We start from the raw sequence: 25,616 nt of genomic DNA, 5'->3' as shown, positions 1-25,616 counted from the left end.
GCCCAGTTTGGCACTCATGCGTTTTTCACTTTGGCTACGTATATACTTGTCACGTGCACAGCGGTGCATAATGGAAAACATGCACTGTTCACAATGACTTCTTTCAACCTTCATTTTGTTTCCCGAGATATGTGCTGCCTGTCTTTGCTCCTGCAGAACATCACTGTTTGATGGGAGCTCTGTAAATCTATATTTAGGGACTGAGATACACCCTTTTCTCCCAACACCCTCAGGACAGCTAAGATCAGCACTTCTGTTAATAGTTTCCAGGTTTGAACTCTGGGAAACTAGGCTACCCCTGGAATTTACTTTTCCCCACAGACAAATACAGCTTGAGGAATACAACAAAACCCACCCTTCTTGATTGGCACGTCCGGAAAGAAACTCTTTTGTATTTTTGACCACTGGTCAATATTTAAATTGGAACTTAAGATGGATATGCTATTAAAAATATGAAGTTTTTTTAATTAAAAAATGGGAAATATAATGTGATGATACACACCTAATAGAAAAGGCTGCCTAATGGTCAAGCACACCATTATGGCATTTATATGTCTTGCCTGGTGGTTCTTTGTGCTACTATGCATGTAATGTGCCCAGAAGGCCTGTCATCTCCCCCGCTAGACCGAAGCAGAAGCCAGACACAGGGTCTAGAACATTGGAGGCTTTCAATAAATGTCTAATGAATTAAACTGAACATCAGCAGCCTCTTTATATATTCAGGTCTGACTCCACCTTTCTTGACTGTCTTTATTGCTTAGTTAGGAATGCTGAAGAAGATAGGCTTTTCCATCCCTAGAGCTGAATGAGGGTCAGGGGAGAAAAATTGTAAATAGAGAGGAAAGAGAATTCTGCAACCAACTCCCTCCTGCTGACTCTGATTCCTACCGGTTCCTGGAAGTCAGCAAAAGACTGGGAGCAGGCTACCTCCACATTGACTTGCAAGCTGAGTTTTAATATTAAGTATTGTGGCAGATATTAGGAAGATCTAAGAAGCACAAAATATCTCAAGAGCTAAGCAGAGGTACTTCTTGTACCTAAGGTGATACATACATTCACATATATATGTATATGTATATATATAGGTATACCTTATATATATGTGTGTGTTGTTGGCTTTATCTGAAGCTAAGTTAGATAGGGGAAAAAAGCAAACTAGACCTTGAACAACTGTTACTTGATGAGCTGAAGTTGGAACAATTATAAACAAGTGGAAGAAAATCTAGGTTTAAAAGTGCTTTAACTGTAGCTTGAAATGGTATGGTAAGCACCCTGAAGTCAGCACAGCTTTCTGGAATGAAGTATGTCTCTTGGAACAAAAACGTTTCTGTAACTCAAATTCTGTACACCTGCATGTATTATTTTCAATACACACTCTCGATAAAGGGTTCTTGAAGGTATAAGAAACCTTAAATAGTACTATGCAAATGAAAGACTAGAGGGCAATTAGAATATGCAAGTTTGTCATTTCTGCTTTAAAAAGAAATGTCAGAAATATGATATCTGTAACGATCTGACTTCCTGAAAGGAATCCGATTGCAGATAAAGGAGCTTTGCTCTAGAAGCAAGGGACGTATAGCTTGAAAAATATTGATTTATATCGAACACTTAGAATCACATTAAACATCACTCCCCCAGAAATATCAAGTTAATTATTGATAAACACTCTGATGTTACCATCAGGCTCAATAGCCAGGAGCTCAAGTTCTGTTTCTTGGTGACCTTCTACATCAATAGCTATTCAAATGTACAGGTAGCTTCCGTTTGAAGTTTTATTTATTTTGCTTTACATTTCTCCTCCTTCATAAGAGAGCACAAGACCATTCTTACCTGCACCATTCCACAACGGTTACCTGGCACACATTACAAGCACATGGCCTGTGGACCAAATATAGCACACTGCTGTTTCACTTTGGCTTCCAGGTGTTCGAAATGTGCGGGTATCTTTAGGTCTGAATACATTATCCAGTTTGCAACTGTTCTTACCGCTCCCTATTGTTTTTACCCACGTATTTACAATTAACTTATGGATCCTTGTAGACATTTGAGCTGGTAAGCTCTAGCTTAGAGCTTGGACTTCCCCCTGATGCAAGGAATATTATTTATTGCATGCTATTCTTTACTCCACACTGGTCTATCCTTCACTTGACCGGTTTGGTGTAGCACTAAGTTTTTTTCAGGCATTCATTCATTGTTTGTTCAGCTGCTTCTAAATGCCAAGTTCTGTCCTGGGCACTGGTGACAAGGTAGTGCCTGCTGGCGATACATCGTGCCTGCTCTCACAGAGCTTCTATTCCAGCTCAGTGGCGACGAGAGGGGACGTTGACAACAAATAAGTACATTCAAGTGATGACAAGTATTATGTAGAGAAAAATGAAAAGGAAGGAGCTCAAGCACCACAGGGGATGCTACTTTCTACAGGGGACCAGGAATGTTCTCTCTGATGAGGTGACATCTTAGCACACACCTGAATGAAGTGATAAACACACAGATATTCGGGACAAGAGCTTTCCAAGCAAACACAGATCTCCTCTTAGAGAAAGCTCTATCTTTACGTAAACATGTGAGAGCTTGTACCTCTAGCATACTTTTTGGTTGTCTTAGCTGAGGATTGAAGAAAACTGATAGCGGTTTTATGCTTAATTTCGTCATAATTTCTGTACTTGTTTTTTTTTGAAACCGAGTAGAAAATAAATCAGTACTTTCCAAACACTTCTTTCAAGATTGCAACTTGACTCGATGCTTCTGCTATAACTGAAACAATGCCAATAGAATTTAGCTAATCTGGAGGAAAACGTCTATTGAAAAAAAGCTACTTATAGAAAACCCTTTTACCAAAACTCCCAAGGTTACTTTGAACAGTAACAATAATGACTAACAGACAATGGCACGATGATGTTAAAAAATGATGGGGGCGCCTGGGTGGCTCAGTCGGTTAAGCGTGTGACTTCAACTCAGGTCATGATCTCACTCACGGCTTGTAAGTTCGAGCCCCACATCAGGCTCTGTGCTGAAAAATATTGAAGGTATAAGAAAGGCACAGAGCCTGGACCTCACTTCAGAATCTGTGTCTCCCTCTTTCTCTGCCCCTCCCTTGCTCACGCTCTGTCTCTCTCAAAAATAAACATCAAGACACAGTGATATTGATTTCAGGGTAGACAAATAGACTTCAAAAATGATATATTTCCTTTGTGAGTATTATTAAAAATAATACAATAAATGAACATTCTATATACTCTCAAAAAATGGAGTAAGTAATCATTGTAAATTAATAATTAAGGAAGTAGAATTTTTGTTTTTTAAAAATAGCAATTATTTTAGAACGTTTAAGAGATTTAAGAGATTATCTTCATCAATGTCCTCTTTTGTTTTTTTAAAGTTTTTATTTATTTATTTTTGAGAGAGAGAACGAACGTGTGTGTGTGTGTGTGTGTGTGTGTGCAGTTGTGGAGGTGGGACAGAGAGGAAGAGAGAGAATCCCAAGTGGACTCTGTGCTATGAGCACAGGGACTTCATCTCACAAACCGTGAGCCTCAGGTGCTCAATTTCCTTTTGGCCATTAAGAAAACTAAAACACTAGGGAGTACATGGCTTGTCCAAGGACAAGGAGCCATTGATTTGGTCAAGCTGGAACCTGAATTTATGGTTCTTAATTTGTAGACTAGTACCCTTATTCCCTACATACCACATTCTACTAGTGAATTTAAATAAATAAATAAATAAATAAATACTACTATGATACTTGTTATTTTTCAGGTTATGGGCTAATCCCCAATGACTGTAAAGAGCTCAACATTTTTTAGTGTGTCCACCAAGCCTTGCCCTCCGTGACTACAGGAATGTGAGAGCATGTTCTATCAGGAAGGCTGTTTTCCTCAATACTAACACGGCTGTAACTCTCTGAGCCAAACACCCTGAGCCCTGGTTCGTGATTGGGAAGAGCTAGATTAATTTAGGACCTTCAATGCTTTAAAAAGGCATCAGTGGGACCTGTTGGATTAGAAGGAGGAGATCTAGGATTCAACACTCATTAGGGTAGAGTCTCAACCCTGTTCTGGATCTTTGCAGATGGCAATCATAGAAAATAGGAAACTAAATATCTGCCAGCTGGCTAGGTTTATGTGAAATCATTGGATTAATCAATCCAGTCTGATTCCCAGCTTGTGTATGTTTATTCATCATTTTACCACTACAAGAACAGCCATCAATGATTTCTTTGCTCATTTTATTTTTAAGTGAAAAACATTTCTAAGAAATAATATCTTGAAATATATTAGCTGAGAGTCAGTTATAAAAATAGCAATATAGAAGTGATATTAAATAGTTCAAGTTAGTTTGATTTTCAAGAGTAACCTAAAATAATTTAGGCACTTGTTTTGCTTAGCCTAAAATTAAGTTATTGATTACTAAAAATTCTTACCACCATACAAGATGTTACTGAAATATGCTATATTGTACTATCAACATAATAGCATGTTATTACTCTTTGCACAGTCCCCATTAGTGACGCAAATTGTCCAAGCCATGAGTTTGAATTTCTATATTGTAAACTAAAGGAAATGTACCAGTTGTGGATCTTGGCGTAGGTTCAGCTTAGTTCAACCAACATATATTGAGGCCCTACTAAATCCTAAGCATAGATAATGAAAATACAATTAAGAAATAAACCTTAACTCAAAGAACTAGATTTAATTTAGAGTTTCAGTCAGAGGTCAGAGACTCAATAATCCTATATTTGTTTATATTTTATTTAGGTTGCGGTAAATATCATCCATCCAGAACTAATCCCACAGCAAAGGCCTTATGCCTTAGGTACAGGTTATGGACCCATACAATCCCAAACATTTGAAGAAAGTGAAACACTATGTTCTGAGGAGGACATTTGGAGGGGAAGGGCTAGTTTGTACATAGTGGGCTGTCAATAAAATTCTGATGATTCAACAGTAACTCAGCTCTTTTGTTTTGGGACCTAAGGAAGATATCTCTCACAGTGAAAAGCCTCCAGCGGTATCAGGAATCGCCATGCTGCTCCCTGCCCAACACATCAGGCCATGAGGTTTTATGCTACAGTCATGGCAAGGGATTCTGACATTCAAGTGCTGCAGAAGAGACTAGGAAGGGAACAGGATTCTGTGCAGTTCTATCAGCAGTGCAATCGGAAATGCCTGGCAGTTGAATGTAAGAGCCATTTGAAATCAGACATTGCTAATTTGGGAATAGTCTAAACACAAACTTTACAAACATTCATCAGATTCATGTTAAGTTTTAGGGCATACCCTTATCTTCTGTACCAAGCAGAACATTACAACTTGAGATATGACTTATTCTAGAAATTAAACTATAAGAAGAAATAGCCAACTCTCAACTTCTAAAGGGAAAATGTGACATTTACAAAAGTTTAGATTAAAAAACAAAGCTTAGTTTGAATATATATTTTTAAAACCAAACAAGCAACAACTTTAAGAAATTCGTAAGACAGGCTCTTAAATTGAAAAATAGGATGGACGAGAGATGAAATATTCAATAATGTTCTTTTGCTCCAAATAATTTTTTTTAAGTATTTGTGGTTTGGGGAAAGAGGCAATAATTGCTTTACTGAAATAATTGCTTTACTTTGTTAAAAATCTGTACATTTATATTTTGATATTTCTAAAAGCGATGTATATAATGCATATGATTAGATTCCATTAATAATAAAATCTAAAGGAAATCTACTCAAGTATAAAAGCTTTACAGTTGTTTTGTAAATGATAATGTCTTGAAGATTCTGAGTTATGGCAAATATCCTGAAATTGTAGATCAATGATATGAATATTCAATTCACATTTGTGATGATGAGATATGGCCTAACTGTATCCTGCAATAGCACCAGGTGTTTGAACATATATGGACAAAAAATCAGATATAATATAAAATGATATTTAAAGTATTAATATAAATATAATATGAAATAATAGAAAATAGTAAAATTGGAGTCTACAATCCAGTTCCTCCACTTTATTATTATTATTATTATCATTGCTTAGTTTTTATTTCATAGTCATAAACTTAACTCTGCAATCCAGGTAGATGTGGAGGGGAGTAAGGAAAATATGGAACCCATAGAACTCCAGCAACAGCACAAAGATTATAGGATATTTTGAGCGGATGGGGGGGGGAGGGGTGGTCTCCTGAGCTGTAGAAGGAACGGTCTGGTAGTTAACATAAAACACAAGTTAAATTTATTAAATTTGTCCACAGTCAGCCCTGGTGATCTTGCTGGTCTTGCCATTCCTGGACCCAAAGCGTTCCATGGCTTCCTTAATATCCACACTGTCTTACACCTTACCAAAGGCCATGTGCTTGCCCTCCAACCACTCAGTCCTGGCAGATGAAAAATTGGGAACCATTTTTATCAGGTCCAGCATTTGCCATGGACAAGGTGCCAGGACCCGTGTGCTTCAGGATGAAATTCTCATCATCAAATTTCTCCCCATAGGTAGACTTGCCACCAGGGCTCTTAGGGTGTGTGAGGTCACCACCCTGGCACATAAATCCCAGAATAATCCTGTGAAAGCAGGAAGCTTTATAACCCGATCTTTTCTTCCCAGTGCTCGGTGCACAAAAATTCTCTGCCGTCTTTGGAACTTTGGAAACAGCTAGGAGACTCTGCCCAAGGGGTCACTGTCCAGGACGTCTAAGAGCACGGTGGGATTGACCATGGCTGGGCAGCACGGGTGGCGGCAAAGGCAAGGCCCAGTTCCTTCACTTTGAAATTGAAGACCTTGAAGCCAGGTAATTTCTCTCATTCACTTTGACAGAATTATAAAATTCGCTGATGGAACAAAACTCAGCTTTTGCTGATGTTTACCACTAAAATGTGCCACCTCTGATTAGAGTACTGGGGTCAAAGAGTAAACTGCTAATTAGTCCATGCTTTACTCAAAAATAATAACATTTTTTAGAATTTTCTAATAAGAATTTCTTTAAACATAATAGGCGTCAGTGGTAAGAAGTAAGAAACAAGAAGTAAGAGCAAGAAGCTTCTAGAAGAAGGAAAGGAGGAGAAAGAGAAAAATTTAATCTGCTTCCGTAGTTTGACCAATGCTGGGCTTCTCAAAAATTTAGCTTTGGGTCACTCAATTCAGACATTCTATCCATGATGCTAATTCAGTTAGAAACAATGATCGTCGGTGAGTGGAAAATCCTCAATATTGATTGAGACGGGATTTTTTTGAAGTGTTAAGTTTTATATCTAGTAAACATTGTAGAAGATAAGCTAATTTTGATGTGGGTAGATTGAATTAAAGTCCATAGGGGCTAGCATATTGAAAGAAAAATGAATTACCATATTTTGGAGGTTGTTTTCAGTTGGCAGTGGTGGAATTTGTAGCCACAGCAAAGACCCAGGGTAGGAGGGAGAAAAAGCACGATGTGAGATAGCATCTCCCAAACTAGCCCTATCGCAACAGATTCTGTTTCCAGCCTCTCTCTGACCCCAGTGTTACCCTCAAATCCCACTCAGCTTCCATGCCGAGTTTTTTATTCTGCTGCTGTTTTCTCTCTACATAGTTTCTTTCCAAACCAACATCCACGTTCCACTCATCAACCACTGCTTTAGAAAGCTTCGGGCTGGATGGGCAGGCATCAAGTGCTGGCAGGTGGTGTAGCTGTTAGCCAGCCTTGTGTATCACAAGAGATCTGATGCTATCAAATTCCTTTTCCCCCAAAGACTAAAGAGAGCAAGCCTTTGTGAGCATGCAGGAGGGGGATGAAAACAGTTTGTCTCCTGAGCGGCCAGCCTTTGTCATATTACAAATGAAATCACTTTGGAAATTTAGAGAATTAATATCATAATGAAGACGGTAGTACCCATTAGGGTGGTCTAATGTTGCTCTGGAGAAATGTGATGGATGCCCAGTGGCTGCAAACCCTTATTTGCAGAGAGTCACCTCTGCAGTTGCCATTATTAGGAAGATGTCTGAAGCAAAGGATCAGACACAACCATTGCAAGATGAGATAGTGTTTGACTGGTTTCCAGGGAACCGAAGGATACAAGCTTAGTTGTACCTGTCACTATGGCTCCCAGCATTTTTCCCCCTTAATGTCTTTTTTAGCTGTAGGAAGTTTCTCTTTAAAGATTCAGTGCTTTGCTAATGGCATAAAGTGAGTAATGGGGAGCATATAAAAATGTTATATAGATTACAAATGGATTCGGTCTATTTTAAGACAATGTGTGCCAGCCCTAAAGGACAATTTTATTTGGCTTTAGTTTTCTCTTGAAAATAAATTTAGCCAAACATTCTGAAATGGACACACCACTGGCATCCTTACGTTCATTTAGTTTTCTATGTAAAGTATCACTGGCTTTCCATGGCAATATACGTGCCTACCCCAAATCTGATCTGCATTTGCTGCTCTTTTCTGCACTAAACCCTAGAATACAATACTTCCGGGAATTACCGTAAAATCTAATTGAATCATCGTTTCTGATACCCAAATGTCTCTACCTCTTGAACTGCTTTCCAGTGACATTGGTATACATAATAGGAAATGATAGTTTTCCAAAACCCCATATCAATTCCAGATTAGATGAAAAAGAAGGATAATTTCCCTGAGAAAACTTTGGAATGGTATAGAAGAAGGGAAAGGCTAAATATTTAAAGATTTCCTGGAAAGTAAGATTATGCCCATTTTTCTTCCAATTCACAGCTAGTCCTTTTGTGTCTCAGATCTGAATATAAATTCAATTTGTATTTCTTATTCCTGTGCCTGCCATTTACCGAGTAACATCTCTTCTCTGCAATGTTTTTCTTCCAATATCTCTCTCTTTTCAAAACAGGTTTATAATGTGTTGTTTGTTTGTTTGTTTTTAAATTTGAAACTGCTGACACCCAGTCATAATCAATAATCCAATATCTCTCCGTTTTCAAAACAGGTTTATAATGTGTTTTTTGTTTGTTTGTTTTTGTTTTTTAATTTGAAACTGCTGACACCCAGTTATGAAACTGACATAATCACCCAGGTTTTGGAAATCTTGGTCAATGATAAATGGAAACAACTCAGGAATGATTCCCAATTCTTTTCCCAACACAAACAAAAACAAAATAGCTAAACTTATTTACTAACCATTTAGAGACCAAACTTGGACTATTCTAGGATTTGGTTCAGTGAATATCCAGGGTTTTTCTGTTGAGCTGCTTTTAATTTCCTGTTCTCTTCTGTATTCAAAACATTTTAGGACAGCCAGCCTAAAGGTCCAGTCAAATCTCTCTCATGTGAAATAATAAATGGGAAGCAAGGTTCAGCAAAAAGCTGAGCTAACTACTCTTTGGGTTGTCTCTGGTGCCTTTTGAAGGGGACACAATTAATTTAATTCATAAAGCCTTATTACCTTTACGAAACAGTAAATTCGATTTGCTCTCTAAACACAAAAACTTGCTGATCACCCATATGTAGCCTTTGCATGTTCGTGTTGGTGCATATTGTATTTCAAATCTGTATTTTATCGCATATCTTATTAGTCTTTAACTTTATCATGCATCTAAGTCAGTTTTCCCCGGCTATATTTAAGTCTCCTTAGAAACAATAAATATTTATCTTCACAGTACCTAGCCCCATGTTAGGCATATAGCAAGGACTCCATAAGTACGTGCTAAATGAAATCAAACTGGTGTAACCAGTAAATGCTATGAACTTCCTAAAACTCAATATAGATAAACAAACCCTAAGTGTGGAAGGAAGTGTATGTGGTCACTCTTCTGTACTGTTTTAAATTTCCTTCCAAACTGTGACATACATATCCCGTAATAAAGATATCCATCCTCCCTAAAGCAAATAAAAGGGTCCTAATGAACGTAATGGACCCCACTAGCATTCAGACTCTGCAAACGCCAAATGTGATCTTGGACAGAGAAGAATCTAATGAAAACAATCACATTACACATAGCTCTTCCCTGCTCGGTGCTCAATAAGTGAGCAGCGGGCTCTCTGTGTCTAGCTTACAGAAAACAGGAGGTAGCAGTTTGCAAGGAGCAGTGTTTTAATGTGATTGGACTATAACAGACAATCTATTTACAGCGTGCTCTGGGGAGCTTATAAACAAATGTTGAGTAATTTCAGCCAGCAGTAATTACCCTTGCAGCTGACAAGGATAGCATGAGACTTTCTCCTTCACCTTCAGCCCAGTCCAGAAGGCAGTGCACAAAATGCCACTTCTAATTATTTCTGCATTTCTATGGCTAAAGACCAAAGTATGTTATTAGAGAACATTTTAGAAGCTTTTTAAAAGCTTATTTATTAGGACAATTAAAAGTCATCACTATGACAGCAAATAAAAGGTTCCATTCTCAGGAATGCAGTATCAGATGAGCCTCTGCCCACTCACCTTTCAAGCAATGCGGACTTGTTTTGTGTTGTCTATTGTTAAGAGTCAAGACCACAGCTCGGTAATAAAAAGGAATAGTATCTGGAATGCATTCGGTTTAATTCTGAGATGTGCCTTTTACTCTTTATGATTTTCAAGCCATTTAGAGCATATAGCTGAAGTTATTTCTCAAATGGCACAGAATTTTGAAATGTGTGTGTGTGTGTGTGTGTGCGTGTGTGTGTTCTGTGATTACAGATGCTATCGGTGATAAAATGCATGTGGTCCTACTGTCTCCCCACTTGTACCTCTCACAGATTTTTAAAGGATTTTTATCTGGAGAGGTCACTCATGTTGCATCAGTGTGACATAGACGTTAAAAATTCAAAGATCTAAAAATAAACCTTCGGCAGATAAGCTTCTCACGGAGGACTGAAGGAGTAAAACAATTATGCAGAGCAATCACCCTGAGCGTTTGTAATTAACAATCAAATTACTTCCCAGAAGTGTCCAACAAGAGAACTTTTGTTGAACATTTCTATACGTGCCAAACTACCCCAAAGTAATTGGGGAAATCAGTGAACTGTGGTATGTGCTGGTTCTCAAACACCACGGCCAGTTTGGCGTTCACCGAGCTTCTGTCCGCCTCAATAAGTTCAGTTCAGAGCCCTACTATAGGAATTGACAGCCGATATCTCATCCCGCAAAGTATATTATTTACATTTTTGATACGTTACATTACATTACATTCTGTCATGTTGCATTTCATCAACAAGGGATAGAATGTTGCATAACTTCATATGACATGATGACAGATCTCTCTCTCTCTCTCTCTCTCTCTCTCACTGTGTCACACACACACACACACACACCACAAAACTTTTAGGTCAGAATTGTGGGTCTGAGGAAATGCTTTTGGATTTTGGCCCTGAAAGGATCCTAGGAGTATTCCAAGGATAACGAATGCCACGGGTCTGTCGTGACAATAACATCATATTGCCCTGCACAGTGATGCCTGAGCTTATTCGATATATATTTTGCCACCTGTTTGTAAATATTCTTAAATGAGTCGTCACGATGCACAGCGGACCGCAAAAACCCAGGTTCTGAATGTTAAACAACAATATGCTGAAACTCAACCTCCTTGAAAGAAACACCAAAAAAACCAGATTACGGACTTTAACAATACACCATTAGATGCACGTGCCTACCACTGCTCTGCTCTCATTGCCGAGACGCGGTTGGCAGACGGACAATAATTTGTCCTTGTTCTTGAGACTGGCAGGTGTCACTTTGGCCAGTGTGGGATGTGAGTGACAGATATTTTACAGCCGAAGAAATGAGAATGCAGAAATTCAAGAGCACCTCTGGGATTTCCCTGGTCATTTGTGGGCAGCGCGAGGGCAGAGCAGGCCTCTGTGCTAACGCAGGAGCCCTTGCGTCTGCTGCGGGCTGCCGCCCGTCCACGGCATTTTAAATAATATTTCTATTAACAAAGGTGTGTTTCTGCTTTGATGGAAGCGTGCAGAGTGCGGCTCTCTAGGCTGTTCATTGTATACCAAACTGCTCTAATTGCTTTCCTGTGCTTTATTCAGAGATCTAGTAAAAAGCTGATTTCAGTGTGAAATTGCTTACAGATTTAGCAGTTTTGAACATGCAGGTTTTCACAGGCATTCATGTAATTTATCAAAAGCTGGAAGTTTGTTTTCCTCCTCTACCCAGAAGTGTCAAATTATTTCAGTTTTACAAAAAAGGGAGGAAAAACTTCTCCTTGGAAAGGAGGTGGTAATGGTAGGAAATAACAACGGCGACAACAGCAGAATATGCAACACAAAAGCAAAAATGAGACTATGTCTCTTCTACCTGGAGAGAATCAGGAGCTTATGTTTTATGTTCTCTTGTGTTCGATGCAATTTTTGTATATGCTAAGGAGAAATTACACATTTGAATGACAATGTAAAAAGAAAAAATAGCTGTGAAGCTTCAAACACATCTACACTGTACTTTTAAATATGAATTTTTAGGGTCACCTTTCCCTGTGAGATAAAAGAAAAAGTTTTGAAAAGTATAATTATCCAAACACATTAATATGTAAACTTAGTGGTGTTTGAGAGTTATAACAAAAAAAAATGGTTAAAATCAGCAGACCATCTAAAGAGTTCACAAACAAAATATTGTCCAAAATTTACAGGCAATATATTCAAGATGGTAAGGCGAAAATCACTTCCTTTAAAAACGTGACACAAACCTCTAAATGTACTTATTTTCCAATGCCATTTCTGGTATGCAGATCACAAAGAAAGGGACTTCTCTTGTCCTAAGTCTGAGTCCTCCCTGACATTTACATACCATAAACACAATATTTGAATCATCCTTTTTCCTAAGATTATAACAGTTACACTAAGATATGCCCTTGTCCATTACACTTGCAGAACTCATGGGCGTTCACTCAAACACAACTGATGTAGAGAGGATACATTTCTACAAGTCAAAATTTCTAAATTTTGTGACTGCTTAAAAGAATTATTATATGCAATGATATACAAGCAACATGAATACTAAGCTTTAGTTACAAGGATAGTTATCTGCCTTCATTTTCCATTAATTTCCTCCAGACCACTGCTGAAATATTACCTTGCAAAATGAAAATGAAAACCATATGTTGATTAGGGAAAACATTAACGTCACAGTACTTTTCAACATTCACTGAAAGAGTTAACACGGAAACTATCTCCAAAGAGAAAGAAGATACATTTATTGAGATTGATGTTAGAATATGTTGTTTTGTATCATTTGCCAAATGTTTCATTTTAAAATAATCACTTATGTTAAATAAATTGAAGCATGCATGAAAACAACATGATATGATGTTAGTAGCGTACCACAATTTTAGGAACAGATATAAGATTTTCCCCTACGAATGGAATAAAGCCTCTACATAAAAACCAATAACATGCTGAAAAACATACAGTCGCCATTACTTTTTTCTCTACTTACTAATGAAAAGATAAATTGTTCTCCTTTGGAAATCAAATATTTCTCTAACCACCGTGTTTCTTTAATTAAACTGTATTCTTTATAGTGATCAAATATAATTAGCAGTAACAAGTATTTAATGAAAACAAACTGCTACTCCCAAACCTTTACTACAGGTTTTGTTTAAATTCCATAGATGCTCCAAGGAACACTGTATCTCCACCACAAGCACAAATTCATGCCACCTCCCCATTCTGCCCACCCCCGTTTGCCAGGAGCCTTTAAAACAAGAGAAACAACAACAGCAACAACAACAACTTCTGTAATTCCAAGACTTTAGTTCAAATTAAATCCTGCCCCTCAGCTCAAAGCAGCTCTTGCAAAGAAGCTTACCACTTAGCACTTCAAATATTTTATACATTTTTTTTCCTTCAAAAATCCCATTTGGTAGCATCATATAATAAAGCATTACCCTGGTATCTTTGATTATTAGCAAGTGACCAAAATAAGAAGAAAAGTGCCCACGCTGGACTCATTGAAAGCTAGGTGCTATAGCAAGTCTTCTGTAATTAATTGTGAGTGAAAGGGGGTTTGGTTTTGCAGCCTCGTAAAACTTTTCCCACATGGCTGAACCCACGGTCAGAAGACGTTAGGCAACATTAACTGCCTGCACATTTCTGCAAGGCTCTCGAGGAACAGCTAGGCGCTGGGGCTCCAATCCTGAGAACCTTGGGACATAAGACATCAGCGTCTACCTTTCATCTTCACCGAGATTTGGAGTGGGTTCAGACCACAGAGGCTCCGTAATTCTCACTAATTCATTTGCTTTCCTGATTCACTTGGCTTGGGATAACCTGAGAATGATAATGAACCTGTGAGAGGAGCTCTTAGTCCCTTGCCTTTGAATGTGCTCGGCATGGATCTAGGGCTTTCTGTGAATCTTGCAAGAGGAAAAGAATCTTATTAGCACTGATTGCTAGTCGTAAGGTTTCCTCTAAAAATTGCTCTTGTGTTTTAACTCTTGCTCGCTTCCTGCAAAGCAAAACAGTGGTGGGGGTGGGGATGGGGGTGGGGAGGGTTAGATTCTTTATGCAGATGATGTATGTTTCTGGACGCTAGGGTGGTATTTTGGGGGTGTGATTTAAATCAAATCTTAGCAGCTGGTTTTTTGTTATTTCCCAAAAAGCAACCTCGGTGTTTCCTACTCTTTACTGCAACTAACACCAAGTGCTTCTGTCATTTTCCATAGGTAAACGCGCCCTTGTAACAGAGAGGTAAAGTTTTTTTGAGGAATACCCAAGGCCTCTTTTAAAAAAAAAAAATCATTTTCAGGCTTCATTTACACAAGAGTTGTCAAGTTCACAGGCATTTCCCATGGTTTTGGAATTCTGTTGAATTGGCACTCTTTGCTTTTACAATTAGTGTGTTGTGGGCCTTTAACTTCCACCTAGGTAAGAATTTGTGCTTGAGATGAAAAAGTCAATAAATGAACTGGGCAAAGTGGTGTGTTTTAGCGAAGCAATAAAAAGGGCAATTTGGGTCTACTAGTCTAACGGAAGGTGATCATTCTTTAGATCTTGAGATACTAAACTACTGACCAAATTATTCCCTTGTTCGGTTGTAATTGTTCCTGCACATTGCGGTTGCACAGACCCTCCCAGGCCACAGGCCAACCGAAGTTATATGCAGCAGTTGCGATGAAATGGATGCACCCAGGGGCAGAAGAGGGCTTGACTCAAGAATTAGAAAGGGATCTTGCTGGCAGAGCTGAGTGCTAACACACTCTGGTACTTTACAAAAGGTGTGTAACCTCTGAGGTCGTGTGCTTATCCCCCATGTGGGGACTCTCTTATCAAGATTTTAAATTTCCTCCACAATCCGAGTGAGCAGAGCAATCTGTGACATCCATATGGAATTAGTAATTGGGTCGCAGGGGTGGTGGTCCACAAACCTAAGCTCTAAGTCCTCACCACGTTTTGAGCAGGTGGAATACCACTTGCTAAAACAGGGGAGAGCTTTACAGCCCACACAGTCCAACTCCAGGGATTTTAAAGATGAGAAAACTCAGGACCAAGACGGTTGGGAGATCCGTCCAAGGTCAAGCAGCTGTTTGGTGGTAGAGGTAGGAAGAAAATTCGGTGTTCAGATCGCAAGTCCAGTGCTGTCTCAGACTATGCACAAAGAGTGCTAAAATTTCCATACAAATGTCTTGACATTACAGTGCACATGTTCAAGGGCTTCATGCTAATGGGAAATATTTCAAGCAGGAAACTGTTCTCCTAAACCACACCACTGCTCCTCTCCATTGACTTCCTATTGCCTGACACCATTTGCTTTGTTTCAGTTTTGACTCTTTCCAAGGACACTCCCTTTTATTTCTTCCCAACCAGAGAATGCCTCCACTGATGAACAAGTTGACATCACTGGAGAGTAAATTGTCAACATTTCCTTTCTCTGTGCTATCACACTATTCCCCTCTCCTGGTTTCTCTCGGTATTGGGGCTGTTCTTTTTTCTGGCTAATACTGGGTGAATCTTTACTAAAGTAATAATTTATTTACAATTTATTTCTAATTCCCTGAAATCGCTTGTTCAGTGCAATTTCACAAAATGTGTGGTTAGAAAGATACGCAGTTTGAAAAATACTTATGAAAAACACATAAATGCTTCTATCAAGGAAATGCGATCATTTCAGAGAAAGTACAACAGTGAATAAGAACATGGGTTTGGGAGCTGACAAATCTGAGCTAAATCCCTAGCTCCAGTACTTACTATGACCTTAAGCCTCAATTTTCTCTTTTAAAACAGACGAAGCTTGTAAAGTCTTGCCAAAATGGCTAGCACACCATAGGCTCTCAACAAATCTTAGCTGTTGTTGTTGTTGTAAGAACATTATTAAGTGACATTATTATTCTATTGGTATAAATAATAAAAGAAAAGATGCATGTATGAGCTTTGCAAAGTTACAGTTACTTAGGGTTGAATGGATCAGGGAGTTGTCCTAGAGAGAGAGGAGGGGAATAAAAGTGAAAACCTAATTCAAGTGCTCCAGGTTGAGAGGCTGAAAGTGATGACATCACTTGTCACACCCTAAAGGGGAGAGCAATAGAAAGCTATCTAGGGAGGCAACTTAGGTGGCCTGGGCAACCATGAATTTGCTTATCAACCTCTAGGGAAAGCAGCAAAACCAGAGAGAGCTGAGGAGAGAGCCAAGAATGGACCCAAACCAGGACCCAGATTCTCTCTTGGGCCCAGAAGAGAAAGTCAAGGGTAGAAGTCAGGAGCAAGCCAGCTTACCAAGCAATTTCTTGTTATATTTTCATATAACATAGAGTTAGAATTTCATCAAGAGAAATACTAGCAGCCACAGATATGGAGATTCCTCAGAAGAACTTGGCCATGAACCCTTCTGAGGATCAGCAGTCAAGAGCTTCCCAAGTGAAGCCAGGCAGCTGTCACTGGCCTTTGTGAAGGCCATGGTGACTCTGAAACAAAGAATTTTAGAAGAGGAAGTTTGGGGTGATGGTCATGAGAGGAAAAACGATGTGTGTGCTTAAATATGGACAACTGAGGGGGTACTGGGAGCATCCAGTAGAAGTAAGCAACTAAGGAGACTATATGACTGAAACTTAGCAGGAAGTCCAGAAAATTATTCAGGAAAATCAAGGACACGAACATTTGTTAAGCATCCACTGTATGCTGCTCGTTTTTACTTAATCCTATTTATCCCATGCAAAAACGTTATTAGCTCTACTTTTTAGAGGCATAAACTTAGGTTACAAGAGGTGAAAACTGTATCCAAGATCATATAGCTAATAAATGGGAGAACCATCGAGAATTAAAATGGATATCTTTCTGATATCAAAGCTCCTTTTCCATCCATCCCTGATGCTTAAAATTGAAGCCATGAGAATGTGCAAGTTCTCTGAGGGACAAAAAAAAAAAATGTAGGCAAGAGTCAAAGAAGTCAAGTAAGTGTTTAATGCTACAGTGATTTCAGGAATTAGGACTGATAACACACTGTTGGATTTGGCAATTAGGAAGACACTGGTGACCTTGGGAAAAGGAGTTCCTGTAAAGTGATGAGGCTGGAAGCCAGACTGTCAGTGAAGGGATGGTGAGGGAATGATGGCTGGAATTGTAAATTGCTCTCTGGAGAAACTTGGCAGTAAAAGTGTAGTAACTCTGAAGAGTACTATGAGCTGGAGACATCGTTTCCTTTTGTTAGGGAAGACATAAAAATATTTGTGGGTAGTGGTGATAGAGCTACTAGAAATCAATGCTCATTCAGAAGAATCAGGAAATAATTACAAAGCACAGATACATAAGAGGAAAAGGAAAGCTCTGGCTCATTAAATTGTCCTTACATGATAGGATGCAAAGAAAAAAGAGCTAAAAATATATGGACTTATTGGGGTGATAAGAAGGATACAAGAACAAAGGTATTTTGGAAGTTTGCATAAGACAGGAAGTAGGAAAACTTATGTCAGATAACTGTGATCAATCAAGTAGGAATCAAAGGTATTTGCTGTAAGTCAGATGTCTTGAAGAGGATCTGAGGGCTGAAAGACGGTGAATGGATGGATGGATAGATGGATGGATAGACAGACAACAGAAGAAAATCTAGAGGCACACTTTGGTAAGTGTCAAAGGAAGGGATGCACCGAATAGGTAGAATCTCATTATTAAGTGAATTTGGAGTTTTGAATAACCCCAAAGTGTGTTGAAAGTGGATAGGTCAGAGCCATTATAAACTGACCCTACAGGGTCATCACAGTCCACCTTATAAAGAGATCCTACTGCAGCCCCTGTGGGAGACAAGACACGCTGATTATACAAGTGGCATCAATCTCTTTTCTTTGAGATGTGGTGTTTAATATGTTGCATTGAAACCAGAACAGATAAAACAAATCTGCAACCGCTTTCTCCCACCATATGCAGAGTAAAAGAGCCAATGCATCTCTTTCATGGCAGAATATAGCAGACTTTATCTTTGTGCTTACCCTCCACTGTTAAAACGAAAGCCTATTGGTAAATCTAAATATATTAGAGAAACAATGACATTTTGCAGGACCCACTGGGCATTTATAAAATCTTGACCACAGTGAATAGTAGATACCTCCCTTGAAAGGCAGGAAAACCTGGCTAATGTGTCAGTTTATCTATTAAAGAGATGTGGCAGCATAAGGATCTATTTCCTTTTTCTTTATCCTTAAAAATCTATTACAAATCAATTTCCCTTTATTGATAGCGTATTCTCTAACAACTCAGTCAACATCCAAAGTACATACTTAAAAGAGATAAGAAAAAAATGACCTTTTATCGGTCTGTAACACTGAGTTGCTTGAATTCTGAAATTCAAATCCAACTTTAGGAAAAGGAAAAACAAAAAGCTCTTTCTCGGCATTGATGCCATTTATTCTGATGCAGTTTGGATTTCATAAGATTCTGTTAGTCTAAAATTCTAGACACATCTATGAATTCAGGCGATTTTAAAAACGCCTCTACAGAGGCACATGTTGATTTAGGAAGTGCCCACATGACAGTAAAACAACCAATCAATTCAGCGAAAAAAAAATCAATTGATTCAATAAAAACATCAAACAGGCTGTTTGCTGTCATGAAGATCAAACTACTGTTTGACAGAACTTTTACTTTTTAATCGATGGTATTGATGTCCATCAACACAGTCTTAAGTTGACCAGACCATGTGCCCCTTACAAAAAAGATCCAAGTTGCTGATTGTGAAGTTATTTCCGTAAAAGAGCACAGATGAAAACCTCAACTTGAGGCCAGGATTTCAACTTTCACTTTGCAGCTCTTCCCATCACATCCATTTTTTTTTTTTTTCTTAATAACCTCCTTCAGGAAGAAATTTGTTTTGGAATGCGGTGCTGTTTATTATGTAGCACAATGTTCCTCAAACAATGTCGCCACCATACTGAACAGCATCTTGTGTTTTCACCCCTAAAACAGAGGTAATAGATTTTAGCCTTCCTTTCTTTGTATGCATCGTTCGTCTCTCTTGGCTGATATCTCTGGAATTTGTAGCATATCCATCATTATCTAACTGCCAACTGTTTTCAGAGGAGCTGTTGCTTTAAGCTCATTATTTCTTCCGATTGGAGAATCTGCAGAGCCTCTTTCTACAACACACAGCAGCCAGCATGGTACATGTGTACAGATGAATGGTCGGGTTTGTCCTTCAGAGACTCTTTGTACCCAGCTTTGCCCCAGAACTGCAGCGAGTAATGAGCAGCAAATGCATACTCATGTGCCTTAAAAGTGTACAGTGAAACCGTTAAAAACATTGCCAAAATAAAGACCACATTCCATAAATAAGCTGTTAATATGACCACATACTTCCACAGGGTCTCCTACTTACCTAAGAGTTTGGGGATTATCATGATTCTCCTGTAATTAGTTTCCACAAAACTTCCTTGAAGTCAAGTGTGGTTGATTGGGCAGGTGCCTTTCAAGGAGAGTTATATGAGCTACACTTTGGGAGATTTCCAACTAAATCTGAGAGTGGATGATGAAAGACCCAACATGCAGATTGTGGGGAAAGTAGGCAAAGACGCTATGAATGCTTTTAGTTTAAAGGTCTGTGAAATCATATCCCCAAGGCACCTGAGTTACAATCAGAGAAAAAGATGTGTGTTCCATGTCTTTCCCTATAACTCATTATTTAACAACCTAAGTTAAAGGGATAGATGTTTCAGAGTTTCTGAACACAATTTTCAGATTTTGAAGGACTGAATGGTATCTGGAAATATTGAAAATGTAAAACTTACTGTCCATACTGATCTCTACAGTCTTTGGGGGGGGGGTGTGAGATAACGGGGAGTAGATGTGGAAATAATTGCTAGGTAACCAAAATAAAGCATCTTTCCCTCCTTTTCCTTTAACATAGTTCGAAACAAATATAAGTAACACTCCACCATGATCAGATCCGGTCTTATACATTATGTGTTGTTGTCGTTTTCACTAAAGCAAAGAAAAGCCAAGAGGATTAGTTATCTCAGCTGTAAATACCTGAGTCACAGAAACACAGCTAGAAAGCCATGGTTTCCTCCCCTTCCGCACTCTTTCCCATGGCTAAAATCAGCACGGCTCTACTGACGTCTAAAAGAAAAAGGTGTATTGTCACTGACTCCTGCCATGCTAACACTCAAGTGTACCACCTCTAGTGATCTAGAGTCATTTTGGATCTTTAGTATTGATAACAATTGTTTATGCTCACGTGAGTGGATTAAAACCACTGTTACCACGAGAAACATGAATCTGCACCCAATGATTTTAGCAAAAATATTAAGAAAATCTGACATAAAAAATAAACAAACACCATAGGCCATGGGACATTAAGGCGTCAGAAAGGACAATCAGAAAATAACTATGTTTAAGGTCCCAGCAGGAGTAACGTCTGCTGCTGCTAATGGTTATATACATTTCAGAACCGAAAGATGGAAACTTTTGGATTTTGTCACAATATATTTTAAAAATAGATCAATGAGAGATGCTCTTCTCTTGAAGGCCTTTCTGTGCTGCTTTACACGCAAATTTCTTTTGTGGATTCTGTTTATCCTCTGGCCAATTTTTTTTAAGTCCAAAAGTAAGGACTGTTCCAATTTCCTAGGTTTGTTTGAAAGAACAAACAGGCTATAGTAGTTTAGCCACTTCATTCCATTTTTCTATGAAATCTAAAGACTGTGGACCAACTAAATCGTTCAATTGTAGAAAACATCTCACTTAGATGGTATACAAAGCAATGAGCAATTAAAGGTGTGTTAGAAACAATCCTTGTAAGTATGAATCATTATGAAGATATCTATCTTCCATATTTTTAATTAAACATTTTATTAAGATAATTGTAGATTCACATGCAGTTGTGAAAAATAATACAGAAATATCTTTCCTCTATACTTCCCCCAATCTTTCCCAATGGTAACAGTTTGCAAAATTATAGTCTAGGGTTACAATCAGGATATTGTCATTGATGGACTCAACCCATCTTATTCATGTTTTCCCAGTTTTACTTAGACTCATTTGTGTGCCATTTGGCTTAAAGATTTCAATGTTCTAGTGTAAGAACCATTTTTATTAACCTTTGTCATGGTATGTGATGGGTAGGTGTCATTTGGTGCCTCAATCTAAAGCTAGCTATCTCCCTGGTTCCATAAAATAAGCTAGTTAGTATGTTTGATAACATTTAATTTCAAGGACCAGTTTGCCACATGACAGTGAGGGTAGCAAAGTCTGAGACCAAGACAGATGTTAAACAAGAAAACATAAAAGCTTACAAGCAATATGGCTTGCTTTTCCCCCAAGAAACCGGGTGCTTTGAAGAACACTAAAAATAATATGAAATCGATCTTCAAGTTCACTCCTGTGTGCAGCAATGGGTTGATTTTTGTCATTATTTTTATTGAGTGCCCTCTGGGTACACAGTTCTATACGAGTCAAAGGAAATACAGTTTTATGGATAGAGACACATCTGGAGGACCCAAAGTCTTGAATTCGTGGTTGAGTCCTATTGCAGAACTCCAGAATATAATCACCAAATAGCACTTTTAATTTTTCTCTTTCAGTTTCTCCACCCGTGAGTTAAAAATCGTAGGCTATGATAAAGCAGAAAGTTTGGCTACAGGAAAATCGAAAAGAATCATTCGGTTTAATTTTCTCCTTTGCTTTTAGAAGAACATTCTGTCCTCAGTCATAACAGTGGTATAACCTAACAGTTAAGTATTTACTATTTGCCACGTTCTGTGCTAGTCCTGTATATGTACTATCTGGTTTCATTACTACCACATCCCAAAGTTACCTAAAAGTTGGACACTATTTCCTTCTTTTTACAGATGACCGAACTGAGGCTTAGGTCATTTAACTTACTCAAGGCCAAATAGCTGGCAAGGGACAAAGCTGGATGTGGAAATACAGTTTTACCACAGTATCCATGCCTTGCCCTTGCCAATTACATCATAAGGCTTCGCTTTCTACAGCCCATGTGCTCCATTGTGCACCGAGCCCAAAGGAAATATGACTTCTAGGATCTGTGTACGATTCTGTTCTGTGGCCAGTCATTGGGATTTCCCTACATCACAACCGCGCACGGAATCCGAGAAAGCTAACAATGTGAGAAACACCCCCCGCTATTTCCCCATTCTACCCAGAAAGGAAGCTAAGACTTTAAAAAAATGAAGATCAAATTTCTCAGGAGTAACGTGGATAACCCACCATTCTGAAGCAAAGTAGGAGTTATAGGGCCAGTTTAATTAAAAAAAAAAAGATAAATAAACAAATAACAACAACAACAACAACAACAAAACCCTAGTGGGTGGTAAGTCATTTGCATACCATTCGGTTACCAGCAGCAAGAGTGAAAGTGGAGTCTTGCCAGGAAAAGACCGGACCTGAACAGAACAGTAGGCACATGCATATCCTGTGCTTTAATACAGAAGCATTGAATTTATGAGTCCTCAGAGGCCTTTTAAAAGCTGGAACAAGAATCCAGAGCTGGTAGCCTTCAGAGGACACTGTGCAGAGAACAAAGCCCGGATGACATCAAATCGAGGGATCCCACCTCCCCTGAGGGGTGTAATAAATCCCAGAGAGCCACCCACGGTACCGAATGTATTTCTTTGGGCACATGCTTAAATATCTTCATTCTCAAGGCCTCACAGTGACTGCCTAAAGCGCCTTCATTATAAAAGGAGGTAAGTACATTTCTGTCAGGCTCACAGACTGGTCGCCTGCAGCCCACAGTACTGAGAGTAAGGAGTCCACACAGCACGGGATGTTTGATGAGTAACTCAGCAGCAAACTGAACCTCGTGGCCGGAGCCTGCTGGTGTGCACGCCCCGTCGTACGGAGAGACAGATGGAGGTGATGAGTTGGGGATGGCTTCCAGTGCAGATGGGGTGCCGGAAAGGTGGCTTGTTAATAACACTGCTGCTCCGAGCAAGTTCTTGTCAGCAGTCAAAGTTTCAGGATCACGGACTTGCGGCTTCTTGAAAACTGCCGCAGGACTGACATAATTCCGAGTGTAATTCCTGGTGTAGTTCCAATAAAAAATAAGAAAAGTCTTATAACACTCCAAAGGGCCGTGGCGAGGCCAGTGGTTACTGGCAACTGCTGCAATTTGCATCCTCTAGCCTCGTAGTATTCCTACTGTTCAAGAATGAGATTTTTAGAGTTCATATTCATATTAACCAGGCCGTGTTTTCTTGACTTTTTGGTAAAAGCAAACAACTGACCCCAAAGCATTCTCTTTTTTGAGATCTTTTTCTGAAAAGGGTTCCAATGCATGCTGCGAAGAAATTTTTGATGTGAGAACAACCAAGCATGAGACTTGTTGTAGGAGGAGCTCGTTTTTCAGACAAGATATTGGGCCAGAGTACCGAAATGTCTGCACAGGGGCAAGCGATCTTTATTAAAAATATGATTAATGCAAAACCAAACAGGAAGATTAATTTGAGCATTGTTGGAATTTGACAATGTAATTACACACAATGTAATTAGCTTTTTTCCCTCACACTGTCACAGATTACTCATACAAAATGAAGATATTCTTTTCTTTTCGAAAAATAAAGATCATAATAAACACTCTAAATGTCTTTCTAGAACAAGCAATGATGAATAAATGTCTTACTAAGACATTTCTTACTGAGAAAGATCAGAATTGACAATGACTGTGATAATAATTCGCAACTACTTTATTGATCCTACGAAATGCACAAAGCTTAGAGTTTCTAGAATCGTTCAAAATGGAACTGCCTCTTGTCAAAAATGAGATGTTGGTATGGTGCCTGGGTGGCTCGGTCAGTTAACCATCTGACTCTTAATTTCAGCTCAGGTCATGACTTCACGGTTCGTGGGATCGAGCCCCACATCGGGCTCTGGGCTGACAGTGCAGTCTGCTTGGGATTCTCTCTCTCCCTCTCTCTGCCCCTTCCCTATTCACACTCTCTCACACTCTCTCTCTCTCTCAAAATAAATAAATAAATAAATAAATAAATAAATAAATAAATAATAAATAAATAGTGGTATTTATGTATGGATAAATTGTTAAATGTATTCTATAGTTTCCCTTTTCCTGCCACCTGTGCCCCTCTTACTGCTATCATGAACTCTAACAAATGGATAGTGCTCACAGAATTATAGTTAGAGGTCCACTTATATCCCCCCAAAATAGGAAAATCTTAGTTTTTCAATGCTTGAGACTGTGTGAAAAAATGATAAACCCTTGTATTTTTGGTGTGGGGTTCATATAGATTAGCCACACGTTGGCGTATAAATGTTAGCTTCAGTAGATTCAGTAAAATACGGCTGCTGCCTAAAGCTGGAGAAGACAGACATTTGCCTAATTTGGTTACTATATATAAACACATCTCATGTCCTACCTGCTTTGTCCTCTATTAAAATTAATAAACATTGGTTCCAGATGGGTTCTAGATTCTGAGTTCCAATCCCTCATCCACTGCATGGTACATGTATGACCTCGAATGTGCTTTTTAAACTTGAGGAGTTTCAGTAATCTTCTGTTTAAAATGTCTTGGGATCATTGGAAGGGTAAAGTGAGATAATGGATATTACATATCTTCGATATCTGTAAAGTGCTATGTATATATAGATTGCTTATTACCATTAATATCAAGATTTAGGGTTAAGGCGCTTGCCCTTAAAAGAGGCTATTATGTGCATAAATTTACATGATAATAGTAATGCTTTATTCCATTAGTATCAATGGGGGTGCTCATTAGAATCTGTAGGAATGGTTAAATTCAATTAAGCTAATGTTGGCTGTATACTTCTTATGTAATTATAGGTATCATAGTAGACAATGCTAATATATAATATATGGATGGTATTTAATCCCTTACTAGTACCATTATCCCCATTTTACAGATGAAAATACCGATTTTCTGACAGTGTTTGCTTAACTAGTAGATTTTAACAGGAAATGTCTACAGCTGGAGGTACCATCAGAAAGAAACAATATTATCCTGGCTACCTAAAATCAGGCTACATGGTCTGACGAATACAAGACTCTTAAGGTGACAATGGAACTACATATTTTAAAATTATTTTTTTCCTGTTTTACAGACACGGGACAGAAGAGACAAGCGTTGCTTCCATCCCTGAATCTCTTTAAAAATTGATGCTGGTACACAAAACCACCTACTATGAACTAGTTAGGCTCACTAGAGGGGGAAAAAAACTCTACAAACTTGTAGTCATACTCCAGGCTAGATATTTGTCTAGAGTGACTGCGGCTGACTAGTCTGTGGGGTCCATGT

At 38.7% G+C, this 25,616-nt stretch overlaps 1 pseudogene; it reads right to left on the bottom strand.

The window, feature by feature from the left end:
• Positions 1–6,224: 6,224 nt before the first annotated feature.
• LOC124516020 (peptidyl-prolyl cis-trans isomerase A-like) lies at positions 6,225–6,701 on the bottom strand (annotated as a pseudogene).
• Between the last annotated feature and the right edge of the window lie 18,915 nt (positions 6,702–25,616).

This window comes from Lynx rufus, unplaced genomic scaffold (assembly GCF_022079265.1).
Source record: "Lynx rufus isolate CCGP_SWC_20201006 ecotype Redwood Valley unplaced genomic scaffold, mLynRuf1.p SCAF_2, whole genome shotgun sequence".
Lineage (NCBI taxonomy): Eukaryota > Metazoa > Chordata > Mammalia > Carnivora > Felidae > Lynx > Lynx rufus.
Note: the sequence above shows the minus strand (reverse complement) of the source record. Positions and strands in the feature narration are given on the sequence as shown.